We start from the raw sequence: 27,408 nt of genomic DNA on the forward strand, positions 1-27,408 counted from the left end.
AAATCAGTCAGTTAAAAACCTGCAAAAACCTGGTTCTCTCCCTCATTACTGGGGACACACTTGTAGATGTTAGCTCTCAGTTTAGTCCAAGTCTGCTTACTGAGTTCTGCCATTAAGCAGAACTGGCAGAACTGGCTCTCCCCAGCTCAGTCCCTCTGGAAGACCCTTCCTCGTTGTGTCTATCTCTTAGCATTTTATTCTCCTGATATTGATTCGCCCTGTCCAGATTTTTCACTTTTGTTTCCAGCTGCAGCCTGCTTTAATATCTGTTTTAGGTTCCAGCAACTAAACCTGGGCTTTACTTCTCACTTTCAGGGGGCTTTCTGTGTAAATGGAAGACAGAGAAGCTGAGGGAGGAAGAGAATGTCTGAAGTTAATCTAGCATTGACAAACAGAACTGTTTAGCTCCAATATTCAGAAGAAAATAGCAAAGCTAGAAAAGGTCTCCTGAACCAAGTTGATTCATCCACAAAAAAATAGTAATTAAAAAAAACCAAAACACAAAAAAAACCCCCAAAACAAACAACAAACAAAAAACACCAAAAAAACCAACTTGCTCATGTAGCAATAAAGGATTACCCAGAAATGTTTCAGGTCCCCTGTTTGTCTTAGTCAGACAATCTGACATAGACCTAGTGTCATCCTGTTCAGAAAAGGAAAGATCCCAGTATACTTGAGTTACACTTCAGATTTGTAGCATATTAAACCACAGAAATACAGAATCTTAGGATCAATTCTGTTGGAAAAGACCTCAAAGATCACCAAGAACAACCATAAATCTAACATGGCCAAGTCCACAACTAAATCATGTCCCTAAGCACCACATCCACAAGTCTTTTAAATACCTCCAGGGAGGGTGACTCACCAACTTGCCTGGACAGCCTGTTCCCATACTTGACAAAACTTTCAGCGAAGAAGTTTTTCCTAATATCCAACCTAAACCTTCCCTGGTGCAGTTTGCAACAATTTCTTCTTGTCCGGTCGCTTATTACCTGAGAGAAGAGATGAAAATCCACCTGGCTACAACCTCCTTTCAGGTTACAGTTCACAAGTTCGTTTCTTCGTTGCCTTAGATTCCATTAGGTGTTCTGATGTTTTTATTTTCCCCCTAGTATTTTCAGCTTGCTCTAATACTTTAAAGGTAACCATGTTTATTACAGTAGGCATCTTTACATACCAGAAATCCTACAGCATATTTCCTTTCATTTGATTTTAAGGCAATAGGGCATATACAGGGTTCATGATTATCTTTCAGTTCTTTAATCCTAAATTGTCTGCCTCCCAGTACCAGATAATATCAGGTATATTCTAAAAATACCTGAAAAAGCAAAAAAAAAGGCATTTTGCTCTCACACTGAAAACTTGTTCATAACCTAGTAAAAATGAGGACAGACCAGCAAAACTGTCTACTTGTTCAATAAAGGATTAAAACAACAGTTCAAGATGCTTAGCTCACTTCAGAAATCCTAAGATATATTTTTAGTTTCTAGACAGTAAAACTACCAAAATAAGGGGGTTTTGGCATGTATCAGGTCACTCATTTTCTTTAATACAAAAATATTTATCTGAATTGCTCCATTTCCCATAAAAACTATGCAAGAAGCATACAAATATCAACTACCTATAAAGAAGTAAATTATATATCCTGCATCAAACCAAATGAAAGCAGGTGTTTATAAAACAGGTCTCTAAGATGCATCCACATTTTGTATGCAAATATCAGACAAGAAAAGGTAATTCTCATGTGCATTAGAATTCAAAAATCAAAATGTTACTTTTTCACCAAAAGACATTCAGATCAGTTATTTGTGCAGGTTCACTATTTCGTTTCACTGTTCCATTAACCCTGTGGCTCCAGTCCTTATTTCACTAGCCACAAGAAATGCTGCAACTCATCATGTAAATACATGAGAATCCCAACTCCTTCGTTAGTACTCTTTATCTTATTCAGTGAATGTTGCAACACCCAGTGGAACATAGGTATGCTGTCATGTTATTGGACTGTCTAATTACATTTAAGGACAAAGCTGAAGAACACATATACTCACTGGTTTTAATACATGAAGCTGCAATCTTAATAATGCTATCTTTTTGTTAAAAAAAAAAAAAAAGATATAATTAAAAAAAAACCACCAACCAAAACAAAAGCAAATAAACCATTTCTTGCCCTACCCAAGTCCTTCAACCCCAACTAAAGTATGGGGTTCACACATGAACCCGGGTGTGCTGTAGAAGTCCATCTATAGAGAAAAAGAAAATCACACGTATCCTTAATTTTGGTAAACGGTAATATAAGAAAGTTAACCAAAACTTTTGCTTCAGCACATTTCTTTCCTGGTGCATAGACAAAAAAAATTTCAATGGGCACTGCACTTTCTGGGAAAGGTTTGTGAAAAGGATCATAATTTTTATCTGCTTTTCCTACCAGTCAAAAAATATAATCTAACTTCCCAGGCGTCAGAAGCAGTGCTAATATACATTTTCATGGTTGGAGAAACATAAAACTGCCTACATAAACAGGAAGAAATACGAGTTGAAAAAAGCTGTTGTCATCAGTAGAGCTAAGTATCACCCAAAAGACAGATACAAGGTTTTTAAAACTCGTAATCTTTCAAAAAATAAAGAAAAGTAAAGTAAATTCTTAAGTAACTTTTGACTAAACAATACATTTGAAGAAATTTACAACAAAATCAAAAAAGATCTTGAGGTTTTGGAATTAGTATGAGAGGTTATTTTTATTTCTTTTAAGTGCTACTGTGAAACAAGTTAAAAGATTTACTTTTTTGAAATATTTGCCTCCTTTCTGGTGCTGTATTCAGATGAATACTGATTATTTACAAGCAAAGGATCAAAAATCAAAGCACTGAATGCCCAAATAGGACACACTCTACCCTTTTCCTATGGAAACATTATTGAAAACAAAAAGGTATGTATATAATATCTACGTTTATTCTCAATGTCAAGCTTCAAAGCTTAAAAAAACCCAAACCCACAACATTGTGAAAAATATAAATATGCAACAAAATTATTAGGAGAGACTTATTTGGAAACTGAAATGTAATGGCAATTTTCTTTTTGAACACACATGATTTATGTGCACAGAGAATCTGTCTCTTGTGATCACTGGAATGTAGTCCCACAAGATGAAAGAAACACTATGCTTTGCTCCATGTGCTTCTTACCTGGAGACAAATTGAAGTTCAACCCACACCACAAACCATGCTGAGCTATGCTGTGCAAGCACGGATATCTGACAACAAAAACCTGGGAACTTATTCTTGGCTATGGATAGAAACAGCATAAGGAACTTCAACAATCCTACCTGTAAACTGGACTAATAAACTAATTCTCCCAGAAGGAAAATCCTGGGATCTGAAGATAGTCAAATTAAGCCAGCTGGAATAGAAACAGAGGAAAATTACAGACCTATAAAGGGTTTGGGTGGGGGGTTGCATTTTTTTTAAATTATTAATTTTTTTCCTTAAGATGCATCTTCTTCTGGCATTATTTGGCATATGTTGTTAAAAAATGTGGACATTTATTAAGAGTTTTGTTTATTAATGTTGGATTTCCTGCACTGACAGGTACCTCCTTCAGTGTTACTCTTAGCATTTCTTTCTTTGCAACATCATTGAATGTTGAAGGAAAAATCTTGTAAGTGGACAGGTATGAGGATCAGCTTTAATGAGCAATCAGGGAGAGACTGCTCATGGAAGAATGAGGTTTCACTGAAATACAAAACTCATAATGTGGTTTCTCCTCAGAGATAGGGATGGCATCCTGTGACAAGACACGCACAGGAGAACTACAGATGGCTAAGTTGGACAAAATTTTTGGGAAAATGACAATAAAATACATTTTGTTTACAAATGGAGTCTGACAAGATATAGGTATAAATTTAAAAGGGGGAAAAATAGAAATACAAAAGGCATAAGAGTGTGTCCAGTAACAGGTTTTACATTCAGAAAAAAAATCTCTTGATATGCCAAAACATACATGCAAGAAAAATAATTTCAACATTTCATTTCATTCCTGAAGTTATCTGAGTTTCTACAAGCTCCAAACATTTTCTTACATTCTGCTCAGACATTGTTCAAGCTAACATAGTCTCCATATTTCAAAAGTCTCTGTTTTTCAAAGGTGCTTTACCTTATCTTCTATGTGTAATGCCCAGTGCAGAATGCCAAACAGACCATTGACTTGTGCGCTGTAAACTTGACTTCAACCTTAAGTTCAAACCTAAAAGGGGCAGTATCCCAAGGAGGAGACTCCAAGTTAACAATCTTCAAACAGTCACAGTGAGAGACAGATTCCAGGCAAATCTTCAAACTAGGCTCGAAAACCATTCTATAGATCCCTCTCCTGAAACACTTTGGCAACATATTAAAAATAGCATCCTGCAGTCCTCTGAAGAATCCTTAGGGTTCTCCTTCAAGAAGAACAAGGACTGGTTTGATGAAAACAATCGAGATCTAGGAACTGTTGAAGAAAAAGAGAACTGCTCACTAAGCACACCTTGCTCAGTCATCTTGTCATGTAAGAAAAGCAGCCTTTCGTCTCGCATGCAGCAAGCTCCAACAGAAACTTCGTGTCATCCAGAACAAGAGTGGATCAATCTAGCACAAAAAACTCAATTATGTGCAGATACAGGTGATCACAGAGGTCTTGAAAACAGCATACGGGTCTACATACCAGGTCCAAAGCCCTGTACTCAGTGCAGATGTTGATGGTCAAATGCTTCTGAAAGATAAAACCTCCATTCTGTATCGATGGTCTGAACACTTTCGGACTCTTTTCAGTACTAACCGTGTAGTTCAAGACTCTGCAATTCAGCACATCACACAACAGCCAGTGAAGAATGAATTGGATACTGTCCCTACTATGGGAGAAACCCTCAAGGCCATATAGCAGGTGAAAATCGGCAAGGCATCTGGGGTTGATGGAATTCCACCCGAAGTCTGGAAACATGGGGGCCAAGCACTCCATGCTAAATTTCACAAGTTTGCGGTGCGCTGTTGGGAATTAGGCAAACTCCCATCAGACCTTCATGATGCAGTCATCATCACTTTGTATAAGAAGAAAGGAGATAAATCAGACTGTTCAAATTACCGAGGTATTACCCTGCTCTCCATTGCTGGCAAAATCCTGGCAAGAATATTTTTGAACAGACTAATACCCGCTATAGCAGAAAGAATTCTACCTGAAAGCCAATGTGCTTTCAGAGCCAACAGAAGTACCACAGACATGGTATTTGTCCTCAGACAACTGCAAGAGAAGTGCAGGGAACAGAACAAAGGTCTCTATGTAACCTTTGTTGACCTCAGCAAGGCTTTCGATTCCGTGAGCAGAAAAGGTCTGTGGCAGATTTTGGAACATTTAGGATGTCCCCCCAAGTTCCTTAAAACGATCATCTTACTTCATGAGGATGAGAGCAGCCAAGTCAGATATGAAAATGCACTTTCTGAGCCCTTTCTGTGCTGTGAAACAAGGTTGCGTTCTTGCACCAGTCCTATCCACAGTCTTCTTCAGTATGATGCTCCAAAAGTCCATGGCAGACCTCGATGATGAAGATGGCATCTACATTCGATATCGTACTGATGGAAGCCTATTCAATCTAAGGCGACTGAAGGCCCATATTAAGACCTTAAATCATTTTGTCCGGGAGCTGCTTTTTGCTGACGCCGCCGCCCTCGTCGCCCACACAGAAGTAGCTCTGCAGTGTTTAACATCCTGCTTTGCAAAGGCTGCTGAGCTTTTTGGGTTGGAAGTCAGCTCAAAGAAGACAGAAGTTTTCTATCAACCTGCACCTCAGGAAGTCTTCCTTCATCCCCACATCACCATTGGCCAATCAGAGCTTAAATCAGTCCAGCAGTTTAATTACCTAGGTAGCCTCATCTCCTCAGATGGTAAGATTGACGGAGAGGTAGACAACAGGTTAGCAAAGGCATATAGTGCTTTCGGAAAGCTTCATAAAAGAGTTTGGCAAAATAAACACTTGAAGAAAAGCACAAAGATCAGTGTTTACAGAGCCATTGTGCTGTTTACTCTCTTATACGGATCTGAATCATGGGTCATCTACTGCCACCACCTGCGTCTCCTAGAACGCTTCCATCAACGCTGCCTCCACTGGTCAGATTACGTGACCAATACATCTGTTCTAGAACAAGCAGCAGTCACAAGTATTGAGACCATGTTGCTGAGAACACAGCTGCGTTGGGCAGGGCAAATCTCAAGGATGAAGGACCACCGCCTTCCTATGATCTTGCTTTATGATGAACTTGCCACTGGCTGCTGCAAGAGAGGAGCCCCGAAGAGAAGATACAAGGACTCCCTGAAACAACATCTCAGTCTTGGCCATATTGATCAACATAACTGGTCTACTCTGGCCTCCAATCGGGAAGCCTGGAGACACGCCATCTATAACGCTGCTGATGCCTTTGAGAACGCACGCAGGATCACTCTCGAGGAGAAAAGGCAACGCAGAAAGAATCATATCTTGCCGATACCATCTAAGGAGTCTTTCTACTGAGCCTTTTGCAACCGGACTTGTCTATCTCGTATTGGTCTTTATAGCCACCAGTGCGCTTGTAGCAAATGTGGGTAGAGCCCTTCCCAAATCCTTGTTTACCATAGCCTAGCCATGATGATGATGATGATCTTCTGCTACATCCAGGCAAGGTTCTAATTCCACTCAGTGCTGGAATTTCAGAAGATTTTCCAGGATAAAGCTATGAGCGTTACTTAACATTCACTCACTAGCATACACAGGGAAGAGAATCTATTTTAACTTCTATTGACTAGTGGAAGTGATCTGTCATGGCCACCAGTACAGCATGACAGCACTCTGGGAGGCAGCAAATGATGCTCTTCTTAGCTAAGGCATAAACTAGCACTCCAAAACCAAAGCAGTTGTGAATAAGGGCCAACTTGACACCAAGGTTGCACTAGTTTAAAACTCTCTTAAGACTAATGTCAATTGTTGCACAGACAGTCTTGTGTAGACAAAAAGCAGCTTAGGAGTCATTCAGCATACTCCTCAACAGTATACTGTTATATAACACAAGAGAACTTTGCATCAGCTTAATGAATGCAATGTTAAACCACATATTTCAGTACATGTGAATTACATGCAGAATCAATTTCTGTTTTTTTCCTTTTAACTCTAAAACCAAGGAATGCAGTGATTCCAAAAGCAAGCTCCTGATTTTGATGAAGTCAAACTACAGACTTAAAATTCAGTTTTAAAATCTGATTTAAAAAAGAAGAAAGATAACAATTGTTATTGATGTGTATTATATGCAAAGACAGAGTAATGTAAAGGTAGTTGGGAGGATAACTTGCCTCTGTCACTCAGCAGAATGTGAATATCTATTTGCAACAGGGAAATAAATTATCTCAAAATATCTCTCAAAGAAATCACAACTTACACTTCTTATGTTACTTTGTGGAAACCAAAATAACTGTAAAAATGTTCAAAGCAACTGATAAAAGACTCGCAATATCTTTAAAATGGGCTCTAGGGAGTTCTGATTGAGACATTGAAGTATCAGGGACAAACATGAAACAGGTTACACTGCCTGGTCTTTGTAACAAACTGAGTTTCCTGACAGCTTCAATTGTAACCTCTCTCACCTGCTCTGCACTCCAGCTCTTTTATGCTGCTTTCACAACTGAAGGCATCCTAACATTTTATCTGAGCCAATTCAACTTTTATTAACTGGGATTCAAATCTCTTTTACAGAGGAAACATGTAAAAAGGGAGGGAACCCACTGATACAATATCAAATCTGTCTCTTGGTTCATTTTTGTTCTTGGACACAAGATAAATATTTTGTGAAAGATCGTAAATTGTCAAGATCAATGTTTGGAAGAAGTCAGTCACCCTTTCATTGCAATTTCTCTGCTAATAAATTATTTAAAAGAACAGAATATCAAATAGTACATAAAAAGACATCAGGCAATTTATCATCTCTGTTTTGCTTAGGTTGACAGGTGGTTTTGAAAGGACACCTTACAGTATAACCAGAAAATACAGAGAATAAGATAAGAGCACAAGAAAGGACTGTTAATTGTGAGTAAAGGCCAATATTATCTTACTGTACAAAGTAAGCACTTGACTGCCACTGATTTATACTCAAATGCTATCATTTAAGCAGGCAATGGTGCATATGAATGTATATTCAGGATTAAGTCCTTACATTCAGCCACCATGGTGAGGAAGGAAGCCAGGTAGACAGCAGTGAAGTTGAGACCAGCTACATGTGACAATTCCATGCTGCACTCAGGCTGGCTGGATGAGGAGGGTGGCACAGCCGGCGGAGCCACTGCCGGCATGAACAGCCCTGATGCCTACGGTGTCCTCAACATAGCTCCCACCAGATGGCTTTCCTCTCATTCATACGGCGTGGCCGGGAAGGCAGCAGGACAGTGACAGCACATGCTGCTCTCCTGGTATCGCTGCTCCTGCCGCCTGCAAACTCAGAGTAACACAGCCACCACCACAACCTCCACCACACACCAGCCCCTACCTAAAATACTGCCTTTCTGGTGTCAGCTTTGCACCCCACTTCCCTTATGACAGTTAACACCTGCTTTGACCCTTTGTGACTACATACATCATCAACATCAAGTCAGTAAAAAAAAGTATTGCAATTAAGGGAACTGAATAAATAGGGCTCTTCTTGGGGACATATTGTAAGAGAATGTAAAATAAATTTAAAAAATCAGCTTTTAAAGCTCATAAGCACCTTATAAGCAGAGATTTAAAGTTTATCAGAGCAGAAGATCTGTAGGAGAAGACCATCTGGTCACTAGCTCTGGCAAGGAAGATTTCTTCCACAACACGGTCCAACGTGTATTAAGGCCCACCCCTTCAAGTCTCACTTTTCATTAAGCAAAATGAAGTCCATCTCTGTGATTAAAAAAAAAAAAAAAGTGGAGAAAAACTTACTAAGGCTGCAGGAAATAAAAGAAGAATTTCCTGGATGTCAGTATTCTCTCAACACGCCAGAAAAACCCTTGCCAGCTTCCAAAAGATCACTAGAGGTTCACAACACAGGAGCATAAACAGGAACTATAATCAAGGGGCTCTGTGAAGGTTGGAAGCCCATCACACGAGCTCCTAGTGTATACTTTTTTTTTTCACCCATACTCATAGTGCCCACTACACATAATTTTTTACTAGCTGACCAGTTCTCTTTTTCAGTCTGATAAGGCTGAAAACTGTTGTTTAACATTTTTTGATGAGATGAAGTTCTTTAATGAGCTTGGTTGCTCACTATTTCACAGTTACATCTGTGAAAACACATCTGAAATACTGCCATTCCACGATGTACCAAAGAATCTTTTTCAGCCATGATGATTTCCATGACTACAAACACCCAAGAAGAAAATAAATATTGAATGAAGGCAGAGAGACAATGTTAAGTTACAAGAAATGAGTAAAGGAAAAAAAAGAAGTAAATAAAAACCGTTACACCAGTAACACCAAAGAAAATTCAGGAGAAAAAATAGTAGGACACCTATGAGTGGGAAGATGGCAGGAGGCGAGAAAAGCATAAACTGTTGACAGCATAAAAAATAAAGAGAAGTAAGAAGGTAATGAAAGTCTTCAAATTGTATATAAACAATCTGCTTGTAAAGATAGATAAGTATAGATAACTAGGTATTGTTGATAAACATACCACCTCAAGAGGAAAACTGCATGACTCAGAAAATGATGAAGCTTTAAGCACTACCTGAAGTAAATGTTTTCTTAGTCCCTACATGGAAACTGACAGCAGGGATAAAACAGATTGTGATTTCTTGAAAGGTTGGACCAGATGATCTTTTGAGGTTGCTCCTAACCTGGGCTATTCCATGATTCTATAATGCTTTGCTCTTGGATACAATTCTGCTTGTTCTCAGTTTCTAATGGTCCATAGTGCAGAGCAGTGCATCTGGCATTATAGGCACAAAACACTGTGTGCAGCTGAGTGCAAGGTACTACTATAATAATGTAATATCCTAATGTCACTTAATAAAGGCACAGTTTTCTATATTAATTAATGGTCAGGAAGTCATAAGAGGAATCCTAGTAAATTCCTGCAGTTGGGAACAAAAATCAAACATGGTGTTGATCAACCTTAACCTGTTTTAGCACAGAGTTTTTAAATATGACCAGTGCCATCATCATTCAGCTTCATATTTGCATTTCAGTTTTTTACACTGTAAGCCAAATTTCACAGAATAAATCTGTTTTCTAAAAAGATAATTACCCATACCAACCAATGAATATTCATTATAGTTAAAGACGGAACAATATACTTGATTTGTAATAATGTGTTTTGTTTTCTTTCCAAAGAAAATAATTTTCTAATAATTGCAAGGAAAAGGGAAAGGGTAAAATTGTTACTCTAGTTAATGCAGTGATAATTCAATTTAGTCTTAGCCATCGGCATAAATGTTAATATGTTCTATCCTCTTATTCATAAAGCTACCACTGAAAATTCTATCACAGTACATTATACATTCCTTGTAGCAATGCTCTTGGCTTCAGACCCAATGAACTCAGTTTATCTTTTTTCATTGAGTTCCAATTTTATTAGACATACCTCACTATTTTCATTTGTGATATAAACTTGTCTGACTTGTTTTCCAGCTCTAGAGTCAACCTCTGATAAACAGAAGTTGCTTTAACATAGAATAACAGTTCTCTTTTGTTTGGTTGATGTCCCCAGAAAAAGTAATTTTTATTTTTCTATTTTTTTTCTAGTTGAATATAAAGGACACTGAGTCACTAGAAGAGGATGAAAAATGTAAGAAAGATAAATTATATAATCAATAAAACAGGTTACTTATGTGAAGACATAAAAGGGATGTAAATCCACCACTGTGTTTTAGTACTGCACATGAAAAAAAGTCTTCCTGTTAAAAAGATATTTTTTAAATTATGTGGATGTGCTTACAAGATTTTCTTCATACTGATCCTACTATTTGTTCAGAATTAGCCTTTCAGATCATCAGTCTTAGAATGTATGAAAACAGCACATATGACCACATTCCTGGCTTTATATTTGGGTAATTCTCTTCTTTTTGGAGTTTATGAAAAATCTCTGAAGCACATACCATACTGACATACAGGGGTTTACACTTCCAAAAATGCCTGTGAACAAATGTTTTTCAGTATTCCCAAGTCCAATTCACATAAAGCTCGCAGTTTCCTGGGGATCTGTAGCATGCATGCACTAATATTTTGCCAGGAGAAAAATTTTACTAGAATTTATCACTGAAAATTTAGACTTTTTATAGAAAATACACTCAGCTAGACAAAAATATTTTACACTTTTCATTTGAACAGAAACCAAGAGAAAGCATAAAGCCAGCTTACAAATTGTGCCAATTTTGCTAGCAATGAGATGTTTTTCCCTCAGTTTTAAGGGTAATTTGTTTAACAGAGTTTAAAAATGAAGGTGTGAATGCTACATTTAATTTTCAAGAGCACTGTATGGTTGTCAGAGGATCTGAATAAGTCTAGGAACAACTGCTTTCCAAAAATGTAGGAGCCATAAATAAACTTTACAATTTATCTAAAATTCCCTGGAGTGTTAGGTATCACAACACAAACAAACAAAAAACCACAAACAAAAGAAAAAAAAAGTAAAAATTCAATAGTGGAAAAAAATTTCAATTCTAATCAGTAAGTAAAAATATTACAGTATACAATCCTTTGCCACTGCCACAGGAAAGAAAAAAATGACTTCCTTTTATGAGAGAAATGTTTACTATTCCTTCAAAGACTGGAAATCTGGCGTGGGAGAGAGACATATGTCAGAGGAAAATAAAAAGTTAAAATGGTAATAAATATTTAAATGCAAATAGGGGTTCTGGAAGTTTATCCCTGTGCATTTGAATCAGTTTCCAGGGCTCCCCTGTGCTTTTGGACATTTTGTTGGGCAGCTCTTGGTTCATAGCTTCTAAGCTCTAAATTGCTTTAATCTTTATGATTGAATAATGATGAACTGCAGAGCCCAAAATTATGTGGCAGAAGCCTTTCATCCATCCATCCATCCAGTTTCTTTGCAAAATGTCTACTGCCACTGATCACAGTTTCTCTTAGCCCATTTTTTGAACACTAAAGTAAATTTCACAGTCCCCCAGCCATAATTTAAAAAGTACTCAGACAAATTAATGGAAGCCTATGTCTCATATCCCCATCTCTGTTAATGAACTGCCTTTCCCAGTTGTATCATAATTACCAATTTGGTCACAATAAGCTTTAACTAGGACTCACAATATATTTTTTATAAACACAAAATTGTACTTCACGAATTACAACACAGTAGGCAAAACATCCAGAGAGTAACAGAAAACCAAAGAACATGTTGGCATAGTGATCATTATTTTTTTATTTTGACTGCTTAAGAAAATTAAGTTTGTGTTATTGTGTTGCATGTATATGCCCACACGAGGGTGAATGGGTGAGAAATACTTGCATGTCTGACATCTCTGAAAGCCTTTAGGAGTCTGTAGTCTCTTGCCCATACTCAGTTGCAGCAAAATGGGTCATACAGGGAGCAGTACTGACAATAAAATTTCCTAAAAGTTTTATGCAAGCACATAGCTGGATAACAGTCTCCATTATTAATCCAACTGGCAACTAACACATCCGCCGGGGATGTGAGCTTTTACTCTTGATAGATAATCTACCACCTCAAAGTAAAACAAAGACAAATGAAAACACTGCTTGCAGAATTACCAACTGCTGTGGAGGGATTGAGGTCCTACAGTGGTAGGCCCACAGAGCTATTTACATAAATGCAATACATGCAATACTACAGTGGACTTTCACTTTAAAAGAGAAAATATTTCACAATCCCCAATGCTATGCAACAATAGCTTCTTATTAAACAAAGCACAGCCCTAACGGTGAGGTGGTCTGCATATCAACTACAGTTGTTGCCTTTAAGATAGCAAGGCAGATGTGGAACAGAAAGGCAATGGCACTAGAAGTCTTTTCTAATGGACATCTATTGTATGCAAGGATAGCAAAATATAAGTTGTAAGTGTTTTAATGTCTCTTATCACCAATTAATACACCTGCTTGCTTATTCATCTTACAGAATGAGTCACTGAAAAGGTGTTGTGGGACAGACGGGACTACGATGGGCAGTTCTCTCTCTTTTTTAAAGGGATAACTCTCTTAGACTCTTAGTACTATGCTGTTTACACAGTCATTGTTATTGATTCTACATGCACAAGCCTCATACATTAGAGGCCTTGCCAGAACATGAGTATTTTTTTCATGATGGTAAAGTCATTCTAGTCCACTTCTGGCTTCTTAACAAAGCATCTGATTTTCATTAACAACCATTCCATTTCTGTAATCTGGTATCATTCCCTTTATACTAGGGTATCTTCCCTCTTTCATTTAAATTACTTCTGTATTTCAGTTTTATTTTAATTCTTTCTCTTAACAGGAAAAATGTGACATCATATCAAATCCATATCCAAATTTGACCATGGAATTATGGTAGTTTTGAAATTAAATACTAGTGTAGGAAAAGGAATTTTTCTTAAGTCAGAATTTGAGCAGCATGGGTTACTTCCCATATGTTCAGCTGGGTTTTTTAAATACAAACAAAATGCAATTTATTTTAGGAATTTCTAGCTCTCTAATAATATCCCACTTTTTCCTTTTACAGTGCTACAGTAGAAAAATAATACATTTATGTAGCAGTTGTGGCTCTATTCACAGACAGAATGCTTGCAGAGAGATTCTTTCAAGTGCTTATTACACTGTGTGAATTCTAAGACTGTCAAATGTTCTTTCTTACAATGTATCAGTTAAGACAGAGACTGGAAAATGAGCAAATATGACTTCATAACAAATTTAATTGATGTCAAGAATAGATGTAGGTAAATCCATTTTCAGTGTTCCTACAACAAATCAAATTCTTTTCCCAGTTTGTGTAATGTTCTTCCAAAACCTAATAGGTCAGAGAAAGCAGTGACCAGGTACACAGAAATTTTCTATGAGATCATGCAAAATATTCTAAGAAAACAAAAATGCGTGTAAATCAATAGCTAGCACACTATATGCCTGCACTGTTTCTAACCACTGGAAATAAACCTTTATGTAAACATTCATTAATGAAATCTCAAGGTACTCATTCATGTGACCACAAAGTATGAATTTAAGCCAAATGAGATAAATGAGCCAAAAGAAGTTTGTGTGACTTGCTCAGGTCTATGTGGTGATCACAGAGTAAATCCAATTCAGAGCTCCAGTTCACGGTTGAGACCCTCTACGCTGTACACTTGACATTGACAAGCTGAAATAAGTAGCTTTAAATTAACAGTTTTGAAATTTTCTTAAATTTCAGAAACAAAAAATATTACACAGAGAAAAGTTTGGGGTAAAATTCCACTACATTATAGATAAGACAATTTGAAAAAATTCATAACAGACCAGTTTAATTATCAGTTATTCACACAGCTTCTGAGCAGCCTACAAACCACACCCACTCACCTCTCTTTAGTTAAGACAGGTTGATCACTCCTTTCTTCCAGCAGTATGCTCGTTTGCTATGCTATGTTATTTTTGGACTGTAAACTCTGAGGAAGAGAGTATGTGGTATAAGAAATGACCGAGGTCTGTTTTCCAAGGGAGGAGGCAGGTCAGCTTTTCAGCCATCCAGCACTGCCCACTCATCGGATTCCTTGTTGCCAACACCAACACTTCACAAGCATGATACTGACTCAGGCAAGAACCAGTGCACAACAGGATTCACATCTTTTTTTGGCTCTCCCTGCACTTTCCATCTTCACAATCGGGGTTCAAGAGTAAGACTTCTCTTCACTAATTCACTGCATTTTCTAATTCACTGTACCTTCAAACTGATATGTGTCATTTCTTTTGATCAAGCTGTTTGTTCTGAAGTCCTTTTCCTGTACTTTGAAACTAAACTCTTGACACTTCAAATTTTCTGTTGCTGAACAAATGAAAACTGGTCTAAGTCCAAGGAACCTAACCTATCACTGCTACAACTGCTGTCCAACGATGAAGACTCCTCCATAAACAAAACATGGACATTTCATCAAGCTGAAAGTAAATTTCCATGTATTCTGCCCTTGTCTGCTATGTACTGCCTAAAGGCAGTTATCTAAAAACATTCACATCAAGCACCTGCAATTTCACTGAAGAAATGTATACTAAATAGTCTAAAATTAAATAGTCAAGTGTAGTTACTGAAACAAGAAATACTGTTTTCATGCCCTGTGCCAGGATACCTTCATACACAACAGTAGATTCTATTATTGGTTAACAGCACGCAAATGGGAAAAAGAGGCAAAATTTCAGTTACTCAAAAAATTAGGCATTAAGATCTCTCTGAATTATATAAAGCTATTCATACGAAACTATTCAAAATGAACCACTGAAAAAACCCTCTCATTTATCAGTTCCAGATGGAAACCATCTGCAAGCATCCTAGTAGAAGATGACAACCGAATGTTATAAAGGCAGATTTTCAAGTAGAGCATTTTTACTTTTGTATGGGACAGAAAAACATGTATTGTGGAAATTTCAGGCAATTCAGACAGTGGTGGGCCGGAGGAAAGAACAAAAGCCTCAGTAAGCTGCTAAATACAGCACCTAATACTAGGCTTTACTGAACAAAATGCTTGAAAACAAAAGAGAGCTTCAGCTTGATGTGAGGAAGGAGGAAGCAGCAGAGGCATGTAAAGAGAAGATTTAAGGGGCCAGGTAGATGATCCTCACCTGTAATTCTGAATAGATTTGGGAAGGGTACTCAGACTGAGAAAGATTAACTGAAAGAGGGTCAATCCCTGTACAAGTACTGGCCACTGTGTACTTTACGTAGATGTAATAGAAGCCACAAGAACATCCACCCATGTAATGTGGCTGTTCTCATGATCAAAGACGGTTTTATTACAAATTTCAAAATTTCTAGGGCTATCCAGGCTGACAAGCACTTAGTATATCATATTTGACACACATATGTAGACATTTATCTATTACAAACACATGTATACACATATATGTATGAAGCACACTGTTAAGTCATAAGCCTGTAAAGGATAAAGCAGAAATACTGTGGGGGGAAATCATAAGTGTGAAGCTCTAACGAGGATGATCCTCAAAAATGTCAAAATAAGCTGCTCTCAAATTACCAAGTTTGTTATCCCTTCAGGGAAAAACTGGATGAAAAGCAAAAATCAAGCCTCATGGAAATTTAAGATAAATATATTCTCTGTATATATGTATCAGTAACCAGAAACAGAAACAACTGTTATGCCTGAAGTTTTACACTTGAGTTGATAACAGTCTTTGTAACCCAAGTCACTTTTATCGTGATGACACCTTTACCTCAAAAAGGTGCCATCTATGGTCACTGCTGTACATATGAGCAACAAAGAAATGCTCTCCACTTACCACTTCTTCTTTGAATCATATACTTTTATATCTTTGTATCATGACATTATAGGATTATTATGATGAAGATCTCACAGACTTCTAGGAAGTAAGTCTCAGAACTATGAATCTTACAAATAACCATGACTAAACACATACTCTCCTGTAAGCTACAACCCAAGAAGATGGCCAGAAAGAACCTAGTTCATAGCCTTCCTGGTGCTGACTGATTGAAAACATAGGAGCTAATGGCATGATGAGCCAGAACATGCAAAATGGGAGACAGGAAGAGACATCATGTCAGTAATGGTGGTGAGAAGAAATGAGAAGAAGTGCCCAAGATTTTTGGGACAAAACACTCAGCCCAACAGTCAGTTTTGCCACAAGCAACAAACTGCGGCATGTTCACTGACTTGTAGCAGAAATATTATGTCCAAGCTTTTAATAGGAGCACTCCAGCAAGGCCCCAGATACCAGGTAGCTACTCAGACAGAAGGGACAATCATATAAGTAATTTCACACTTCAGGAGCTGCCTTGCGTATTTCAGTAAATCAAAAGCTTCCTAGCCTGATGAAAATTGATAGTGAGGTAGAAGAACATCCTCTCCATGGCTGAGGAAGGAGCTGATTCAGTCACACATCACGCCTGCCATGCTATTACAAAACACCTGCACTCTTGTTCCAAGCAACTGCATACAGGCTGCTGTGGAAATCAGCAGTACAACTGCCATGAGGATTATCCCAAGAACCGTTTCTCTATACAGAGAACAACACACAGTGTCTCGTTTCCAGCAGCTACAGGACTGAAAAGCCTTCTAATTATGAGCAGCAGCATCCTTCATTTTAGATACCTGCTGCATGCAAAATACCACGTTATTTTTATAAATTACTTCATAGATTTTTATTTCCCATTATTTTAGAGTTTTAAACATCATTCCGAAGATTTGATTCACAGACTCTAGAGGAACCCTCATCCTAAATTGAAAGCTGCACAGATAGATGTTATTGGTACATACAATTATTCCCAATCTAGAGCATCTTGTATGTGCACTCACTATGCTGAATTCGTCAGCATAGTCAAAACCAAAAGAAGTCAAACACTGCTTCTAATCTTCATCCAAAATGGGCCCCAGTACTGTGAAAATAATTGGGTTGTATAAGAGACCATAATTTCGATGACTAGCATTACTCTGTAGTACTTAAAAGCGTGTTTTCAGGTTGTTTATCATAACTTCTAAATACAAGAGTGTATTTCAGATGGATGGCGTTAAGAAAATCTTTCAAATAAAAGATGGTATTTATGTAATCAGATCTTTTTAAGCTAACAAAAAGCTTTGACAAACAGACAGATAGGTATTGACCACAGGTTTTGAACACATAGAACAGTCTATACACTCATAAATACACATTACTACTACAGATGTGTACTTTTCAAAGATAAAGGACTAGCTTTCCCTGCAGTAGCATCTCCAGCTATTTACATGCCACAAACCTGCAGAAAGTGACATTTAGCTGCAATTGCAAAACTTCAAAGTACTTCATAATTTTTGTGAGCTTTTGTGCAGAGGTTTTTCCAGCACTTTAAATGCCTGCAGAGAGAGATCTTATATGTAGGAAGATCTAAGATACTTCTTGCCATCCAAAAAAGACAAATCTGCTGTCATAAAACGAGGAATATAAGTTAAACTTCTGTATTGCTTTGTAACTGAGGCAATATTGACGCTTGATCCACGAAAGCAGACTCCTTCTCATCCACTTTCTCTGAAGCAGAATTGGTATTTAGAAAGCTCACAATCTTAATTTTACACTTTTACAATTGCCTCTAAAGCTGGTTTCAGCTGTTTGTTATAGACAATTTTCCTATGGAAATTAGAATTGTGAAATGAGGGTCGTAACTCCACTTAGTTGTCAGAGACTTTTGAATAATATAGAGTCTTATAAAAACAGGCATGTGTAGGAAGCCAAATTTATAACAGAATTAATCTTGAGACAGAGATACATGTATGTACATGTATTGGAGGGCAAAAAGAAAGAGAAGTCCTGATGATACCACTTTTTTGTCTCTCCTAACATGAGACAACATGAGGACTTCACTAATTTTCATGTTGCTTCTTATGCACTTAGAGACCAATCTCAGAAAGTCCAAAGAACCAAAGTATCTCAACTACGTCCACAAATGGACCTGTAGAAGGTAGTGGTCCATCTAAGGATGCACCTGAATTCTTGCACATGAGTTCCTGCTTTAAATATTGGGAATTCATGTGACTTTTGGAGAACAATGACACAGGTACAGCCTTACCCAGATATTTCTCATATGGAAACGGAACATGTTTCTGGCAGAATATGAGCAGCAGATCTGTATTTCAAGGATGCAGTTCTGAAGATTACTGAACAATTGCAGTCTTGAAAACACCACTTTCCCCTCAAGAACATGGACAGCAGCTCTCTCATCAAACATCTTGCTTCTGTCCTTCTTACAGTTCTCTCTCCGCTTTGTCTAGAAATGCAGCTATTCACCTTTTCTTCTTTTCAAGGGTCATACACATCCTCTCTCTATCACAGCATAAAGAATGAAAAAGCAAGTCCACTATATTTACTGCCTCCTTTCATACAGTCTGTCTAGATGTTTATGACCCCAGCTCCTGGTGATCTCAGGCTCAGAGTTCTGCAGCCGTCAAAGAACTGTATAGAAGGCATATGGCTGTATACACATAGTGGTTGGTACTACCATGCAGTAGCTAGCAAAAAAAGTGTTATGTCATTTTATGCTCTTGAGAGTAAAAGAAGATGCTGGATAATGCTTTTGTAATTTTCCAAAAGGAAACTTATTCCAAAAATACTTTACTTTTCATTTCCCAAATTTTTTTCCCCAGAAAAAATGTCTTTCCTGTAGTTAGACAACTACTATAGAGTTAACTATAAAAGCAAAAATCAAGTCTCATTTCAAAGAGAAAAAATCATGAACTCAATCCCATAAATACAGACTATAGAATAAATTATATATTAGTCTCAATAAAGAGTTGTATATAGACACAGAAACACAGCACAAAAAACTACAGAATCTCACACTTGAGAAAGCGATCAATTGGATGCAAGATGTATTACATGAGGAGAATAATTAATGCTTGAGATTAACCTTGAGATTTTCATTTCAGAAAGAAGTATTGTAACATCATGAAGAGGTTAAAAAAGGCAGTAAGGCTCCTACATGTGTAGGAGCACAGTGAGAAATGGCAATATCAAATCACTGTTAACAACAGAATTTGTCCATTAATCAGAGCATACAATGAATACTTTCTAGTCCATCTACCAAAAAAACAGAAGGTTTAGGGTTTTTCTAAACTAAAAAGAAAACTTCACAAACGTATATAGCATTGAGAACACGGAGAATAATACAACAAATAGAATATAATTCCTGATCAGTAAGATCAGCCCTCTCTTTGGAGGTTAAATAGGTTATTTAATGTAGTGAAAAGGAAAGCTGATGCATAAAACAGATTAATAAACTGAAACTTAAGCAATTTTAATTGACATCCCAAGAAAACAGCCCAAGCAACCTCACAGCTACGTAAGACAATAAGTGGTGAAAAGAAGCATATGATGAACTATTACTACAGTTGCTTAATTAACTAGTTGAAAGACTAATGACATGGTGTAGAAAGAAATTATCTACTTGTGCATTCAATTATCCAGGAAGGTCCTTCCTTAACTCAGTGAGCTAAAATATGGCAAGAGGTGATGATCATCAGATGCTATCATGATTTCTATACACTTTGCCTGGAAATGTCTTCCCTCAATAAAATTCCTTCATGAATGTCGCTGTATTTGACAGAGAAGTTGCTTCAGCTGAAAAAGCAAGAGAGTAGCTATTTTTGCACTTCCATTAATGGAGTTGCTTAGTTTGGAGGCAGGGAGCCCTGCCACTAACTTCACCCCCGGCAAGGCCCAATCATGCCCTGTTCATAACATGTTAACCCCTCTGACTCTTGTAACACCAGTTTGCTTTTATATCCATTCCTCTGGCTGATTTTCAAAAGACTACTTTTGCATTTTACCACTTATACCTTTTATACTTTATATTTTACATTTTACCTCTGCATTCCATATTCACGCAGTTGTTTCATAAAAAAAGTAAAACACATAACTCACAGAATGAAAATGAAGGCAACTCCAAATGTTAAAATCCACAGAGACACAGGTCTGACGCTGATTTTTACTCAAGATCTGTCTTCAATTAGGAACTCTACCCATGCATCAGCGTGTGTTTTGTTACACAACAACAACTACTCTGCATGGACCAAACCCTTATACTGCCACATAAATGTTTGCCATTTAATAACCAATTAAAACAGTTGTGAGAAGAACTGTTTGTGAATTCTGCTGCATTCAGCAACATACAGCTGCGATACCAACTGGTAATGGATACAGGCAGACAGCTGTGTGTGATGAAACCTAGAACTGCAAGACAACTGTAGAGCTGATGATTTTCTCCTCGGTTTTCACTTGAAAAAAACCTGATTAGCATAGATTAGTTCTGAAAGGCTGTTTATAATATATATAAAATGAAGGAGAGAGAGCAAAGAGTTCCTTTACAAGCAAAATTCTAATGGCTTTACTTCTTTAGGGGTCAAAAGCAAGCCAAAGAAAATCAATGTCCATTTGTGTTGCTGAAGCTGAAACATACAGTTCATTATTCATAACTCTTAAAAGAGTCAATCAAAACATCTTGCCATACAGAGAAACTAGAAAAAGCTACCTTACATAATTTTGAATGAAGATATATTTAGAAACAGCAAAGCATCTCAGAAACAATTCTGTAATTAAGAATCAGTGCTTTAAAGTAAGGCAAATATTAACAGCTATATTATGTATTTGAAAAGATTTTAAAAGATTTCCAAGATCTTAGTATTATACTTGTTTAATTCAGAGCCATTTTTAAACTAAATTCAATAAAAATGGCCAGAAAGAACACCTAGAAAGAATCAGAGGGTATGATAACTATCACTCATGAGATGAAATTCTCTTTAATTTTTGACAGAAAGGGGAAGAAAAATGAATGTCAGAAACAGTGCTCCCATTCTTACTTCTTTACATATATATTTATAGCATACATATATATATTCTTAGCTGTATATTTTAAAATAAATTTAATACAAGTGGAGGGGGAAAAGGCATGTGTTTTATTCAAACAGCATTTGCTCACACTTAAATCTAATTCTATTTGAATAATTTGATCAAAGGCAATATAAAATTTACTTAAGGAGTCATTTCTAACATCTTCAACACAAAACCCAATACTCTGTTTACTATTTGAAAAAAACACATTGAGAATGAACAAAAATTAAAATAAAGCCAGACTTCAGAAGAATATGATGAATAAACTTCTCCTCCTCTGATAATGTTATCTCAGAAGCTCCAAGCAATGAACATTTCAGAAGTGCTCGATGTCATCATAAGCTTTAAAAGCATATCTTTGAACCAAAATCTCACCTGACCAAGGAAGAAACACTGAAATCTAACAGCAAGTGACAAATACTTCATAGGCAAAAACAGAGAATTCAACACTCTTGAGATGAGCTCCAGAGGATAATGACCTGCAGAATAATCAACTGAGCCAACAATCAACTGCACTCATGGCATCTCTGAAGTTACGAGTTTTTTCACAGACTCAATATCCATGCCAGTACTAAAGCAGTAAAACATCAGTGCCTTTACCTCAACCACATCTCACACAGGAGTTTCAGTGGCTGTTGAAAAGTACCCTGTGAGCACCAGTGTGGGACTTTGCTCTGCTCCAGGTCTTACTCCACATCTGGAACATCCACTTCCATCCTCAGGGCAAGACTCTGTTCAGCTGCACTTGGCTTTTGGCATGGGGGACCTCCTACATTTCATAGTGGAATGTACAGCAGAGACTTCCATTAATCATCCATGCCTTATCTCTGAAGTACCTGAGTGGCACAGCAGACTGTGTCCAGCAGTATCATTTATCCATGTTTTGGCCTCACATGCAAAACCCCAATCCCACCTTTTAGAACATTTATACATATGTAAGTCAAAACTACTGCTACACTTGGATTAGTACCACAGTGAAGAACTTCCATGGTTTTGTCCAACATTACCCAAAGTAAACTGGAGAATTAATGAAATTAATCTTATCCCAAACACTCTTCTTGATTAGTTTCCCTCTATTCATTACTTTAATAAATTGAAGAGAGCACGTCCCCAGGAAACAACGCAGTCCTTGGCTACTGCAAAACCAGACTCATCACACAGCAGACCATTTCACCTCTTTTGGCCAATTCCAGTTTATTATTGAAGATAAATCTCATAGTTTCAAATGGTAATGACAGCCACATCTTAAGTGTGCAGTGGGAAAAAGCCTTGTTTGCATATCACATAGCTCCTCTTCTTCATAAGGAGTAGACACATCACCTACTAAATCAGTCTCTCAAGATGGATAATAATTTCTCCCTCGGATAATTAAATATATGCGTGAATTTCCCTGGCTGTGTCTCCACTGCATTTCCTGATGTTGATTATAGCTGGATCTTGAGGCATGATCTGTTTTGGTTTTGTTTTTTAATGTATGCTTTCTCAGAAAATCTGCAACAGGAATGCAGAAAATATAGGTAGGCCACAACGACAGTAAGGCTTTGTGACTCTTCCAGTGATGGTAAGCAAACTCAGGGAAAATACAGAAGTTCATCTGTGTAATTATGCTGAGCCAGTGTCACAGCATACTGCCAAAGGTACAAGTTGATGTAGCAGACTCTCATTGGGATTAAATCCAACCACATTCAATCCTCTCCCCGGGAAACCTAAACTGAAAGCACAGCCATGAGAAGGGCCAAGAAACATGACACACTAAATCCATTTGATGTTTCTTATCATTCACTACAACTCCTTATCTTTTTAACAATTCATGCAAGCAGACCTGGCAATGACTACTGGTAAGAGCTCAGGCACAAGGACCAGTGCTAAAATACAAGCATTATCTGAGCACTTCAGAGGGAAGAACTGAGAGCAGATTACAGCTCTTGTTTTTCTCAATATTCAATCTAAAATGAATAAATAGAAATGACACACTCAACTGGGTTGGGCTGACTAGAAAAATCCTGTTTAACTGTTGGTGTGTTTAATTTTGCTTATAAGTATTTCAGTCAGTTCATGAACACTATGCCCAAAAAGCCAAAAAACATGTCTGAGTAAACACAAAAAAAAATTAGGAATTAAACACAATTTCTGAGCTTGCCCTGACAATTCTAAATCAAGTCAACATCTTCTCTAATTATAGAGATTTCCATAGTATTAAACCAAAAACGCATACTATAAAGTTGAATATACTGTACTTTGGAAATCTCAGATTCAAAAGATACAAGCTAAGTGGGATACAGAACATTAAAGAGGATACTAAAATAGCCTTACAGTAAACCCTATGACAGCCACTCCTGAGTTTTTAAAATTAAGAACTACACACATTGTAAAATAAAATATAACTATGCAGGAAGTCTTCTGACAAGTATCAAGTAAAAGATAAAGAAAACATGTGAAGATAAAGGGTTCTGATTAAAAACCTAGAAGTGAATATTCTAAACTATATCTTTAAAGACCTCAAGTCTTACCTTCCTCTTTCTTTTCAAGTTTCTAACAGAAAAAGAAGCATTCATTTTTTTTCTATTAGACCTTGCTAAAACTCGGTTCTTCAGCCACGTAAGAGTGAAAACCTAACTGTAAGTGAAAGTCTAGAGCACCATGTTCTTTAATTCAGTGATGGGGACCTTCACTAGATTATTTCATAGCTATAGGACAAGATACTGCAAAAGCCAAATGATACATCATTAAATTGTGTTTTCTTCCTCTCCAGGCAAAGAGTGAGAACAGCATTAGATTAGTTTGAAGGACTAAAAAGAAAACGAGGAAGAGGGGTCTGCAACATGAATGAGAAGTGACAAAGCTAATACAATTTTTAAACTCCTTTTATTTATATAATCAGGCATAAGCATTTACTTATGTTAATTGTGGAAACCTCTAATGTAATACAGACCCCAAATGAATTCCACATCACTGCATGCTTCAGTGTTTCATGATCTCCCTTGCACATGCCTAGTGAAAGTCTGCCACTCTGCAACAGACGAAGGAATTACTACAATAAAACCATAGGCAGACTTCGCTACAAACTATATTTTTTGATACGAGCAGAATAAACTGAGTGTTTTAAGTAACAGATAGGTTTGCATCCCACTGTCTAGCAACAGCTATTCTATTTGTGTTTCACAGCATCTTCAGAGAGTCAGAAATATGAACCACAGGAACACTATCCGTAAACTGCACTGAAACAAATGACATTCCCCTCAGCCAATTTACCCTCAATAATCTCCATCAACCATTACAGGAAATGTTTACTTTATCATTCAGCTATAAACTTGAGTTAGTTACATGTTCACCGTATGGACATTCCAACATTTTTAAATCATATCATGTCAATATTTTATCTATTAAAAAAAGTGTATTTCAGTGCATAAAAAGATCTCTTACTGCTGACAAATCAAAGTGCATTAACCTGGGAAACCTTAAGACTGCCACACACACCCACACACTCCTTTTGGCTTCAGATCTCACTGATTAGAAAATGAAATATCCAAAACTCAACAGACGTTTCATGCACATTGGCATTTTCTGCAGGACATGTTTCCAACACTGCAACTTATACTTTCATCACCATTAGCAAGTTATTTCCTACACACATACCATGCCCTGCTGAAACTACCATAGTCAGTGGAACTGAGCTCCTAGTGAAACATCAGACCTTAGCTATAAATCTGTGTAAATGCTTTTATTCTGTGCTGCTTTCATGTTAGAACGCAACATGCATCAAGGTCACTGTAATAGATTGCAGTTTTCAGGCTCATAGAGATGACATGGAGGAAATCAATAAGAGCAAACTTAATTAAACACTGTCTAAAGTTCTGCCTTCTTCTAAACCTGCCCAGAATTCACATATCTATTCCCTGCGTTTCAGAGGCAGGTGTTTCATAGATATGGGAAGGCAGGCAGCTTAGCTTATATGTTATCACTGCTGAAAAGTGAACAGAACTCATTCTTTACAGTGTGACAGGTCTGCTCTGAGCTCTCTGAGTTTTTAGCTGGAGATTACAGCCCCATGGGCCTCCTCCTTTGAAGTGGAGTTCCTCTGAGAGCAGAATTAGTCCCCTGCCTGCAACCTGTCCTCCATACATTGAAATAAATTACAGTCAACTTTTTTTTCGTGGCTATGTCAAGTATAGCAATAAATATCCACAGGCTAAAAGTAAGCAAACAAACAAGGCTGGACAAACCATAACCTCACAGCAAGAGCATCTCAATGGAAATCCCTAAGCAGGGCACAAAAAAGTTATAGGCAAACAAATCAAAACTCTGGGTTCACTGTCTGAATTCATAAGTGAGTATGAAAGGCTGACATGCATTCTGCCTCTTTCCCACAAGAAGCACTGATAGAAAGCAATTAAGGGACTCCTACAATTTAGTTACAGCTCAGCACAAAGGAGAAGGCATTTTATATTAACGCCTGTAAGAAGGCATCACCTCTTAGAGTTGCAGAAGTGGGAAGCGCTGGGACATGGAGCTTCCTGCCCGGCTGTGCGCCGGAGCACCGCATCGGCGGGATGCCCGCGGCGGACTCCGGCGGAGTTGGAGGGGGCTCCCCTGCAATCCCGGCCACCAGCCTCCCGCACCTTAGCCCCTGAGAACTGCCGCTGGCGCCGCCGACCATCCTGCCTCCAAACCAGGAGCGTGCGACCAGCGGCTGCAAAAAAAAAGTCGCTCGAGACGAAGAGAAGGTAGCGAAAAGGCAACAGAAAAGGAGCGCTTACTTGCCTATACAGCACAGCCGGACGACCTCCTCGCAGCTGGTGAAACGCTGTGCCACTCGCCCTCCTCCCACCGCTCCGCGCTAGTTCCAAAATAATTCCACCGGGTGCCGGCACATCCCCGGGGCTCAGCCGAGGAGCGCAGGGAGCCCCGGCCGCCATCGCCCCCCGCCCGGTGCCCATGGTGCCAGCCACAGCCCCGGCAACTCGCGATCCTTCCCGCCGGCTGCTACCTCGGGGCGGGCCGCCGGCCTAAACACGGCATCGCACCCCAGCCCCAGCCGCCGCCGCGGGCTCGAACTCCGCCGCCGTGCCCGAGGGGGAGCGTTGGGTCCCGCGCCCTTCCCGGAGACGAAGCGGGGGCGCCGGGCGGGGAGTGCGGGAGGCAGCGCCGCCCCTCGCGGCGGCGCCAGCGGCCAGGCGAGGCGCGGCGAGGCGAGGGAGGCGAGGCGGCGCCGCCGCCAGCGCGGACCGCAGCCAGGCGCGGCGATGCGGCCGCCGGCCCGGGACCCCCGCCCGCCCCCTCCGCTCCCGGGGCGCTCCGTAAACGCCGCCGCCTGCCGGCGCCACCAGATCCGGTGACGCGCAGCCCTGCCCCCGGGCGGGCCCCCGCGCGGAGAGGGGCGAGCGGCGGTCGAGCGGGCCCCGCTTCCCGACCGGCCCCGAGAGGGTGAGCTGAGACCACCGGTGAGAGGCAGCCCCGTCCCGCCGCGGCGCGGCCGGCGGACCCCGGCGGGTAGGGGCAGCGAGCCTCCCGGGCCTCGGCCCTGGAGCTGCGCCCGGCCCCGCCGGGGCGGCGGTGTTTTCCCCTGGTCGCGGAGTGCCCGGAGCCCGCGAGCTCTCCTCGGTCCTGGGGGGCTGAGGCTGTCCTCTCGCCCCATGCCACGGCGGGAAAGTTATCCACCCCCCTCCCGCCTCAGCGAGCCTCCGCTTTTGCTCGGCTGCCCCGGCTGCCTTTTCTCCCAGCCGTATGACTGGGTATAGGCTGGTCGCTCGCCAGAGGGAACGTACATCGACCCCCATATTGGGAAGAAATTTGGTGCCGGTTCTACCACTTTGCCAAGCTGGCTTGGCGCGGCAGCGGCGCTGCCTTCTTCTCCCCGCCTCGTCTCCCAGTCACTAACC

The 27,408-nt window shown here is 39.1% G+C and overlaps 1 protein-coding gene across 2 annotated transcripts in view; it reads right to left on the minus strand.

The window, feature by feature from the left end:
• Nucleotides 1-26,434, minus strand: part of SNTG1 (syntrophin gamma 1) — a 335,023-nt gene extending 308,589 nt beyond the window's left edge. For both annotated transcript variants that reach the window (XM_018080350.3, XM_018080344.3), the window contains exon 1: nt 26,287-26,434. The gene's annotated coding sequence lies outside the window, so the exon portion shown is untranslated. The remainder of the gene's footprint in view (nt 1-26,286) is intronic.
• Nucleotides 26,435-27,408: the final 974 nt, after the last annotated feature.

Source organism: Manacus vitellinus, unplaced genomic scaffold (genome assembly GCF_001715985.3).
Source record: "Manacus vitellinus isolate BGI_N305 unplaced genomic scaffold, ASM171598v3 scaffold_1_pilon, whole genome shotgun sequence".
Classification (NCBI taxonomy): Eukaryota; Metazoa; Chordata; class Aves; order Passeriformes; family Pipridae; genus Manacus; species Manacus vitellinus.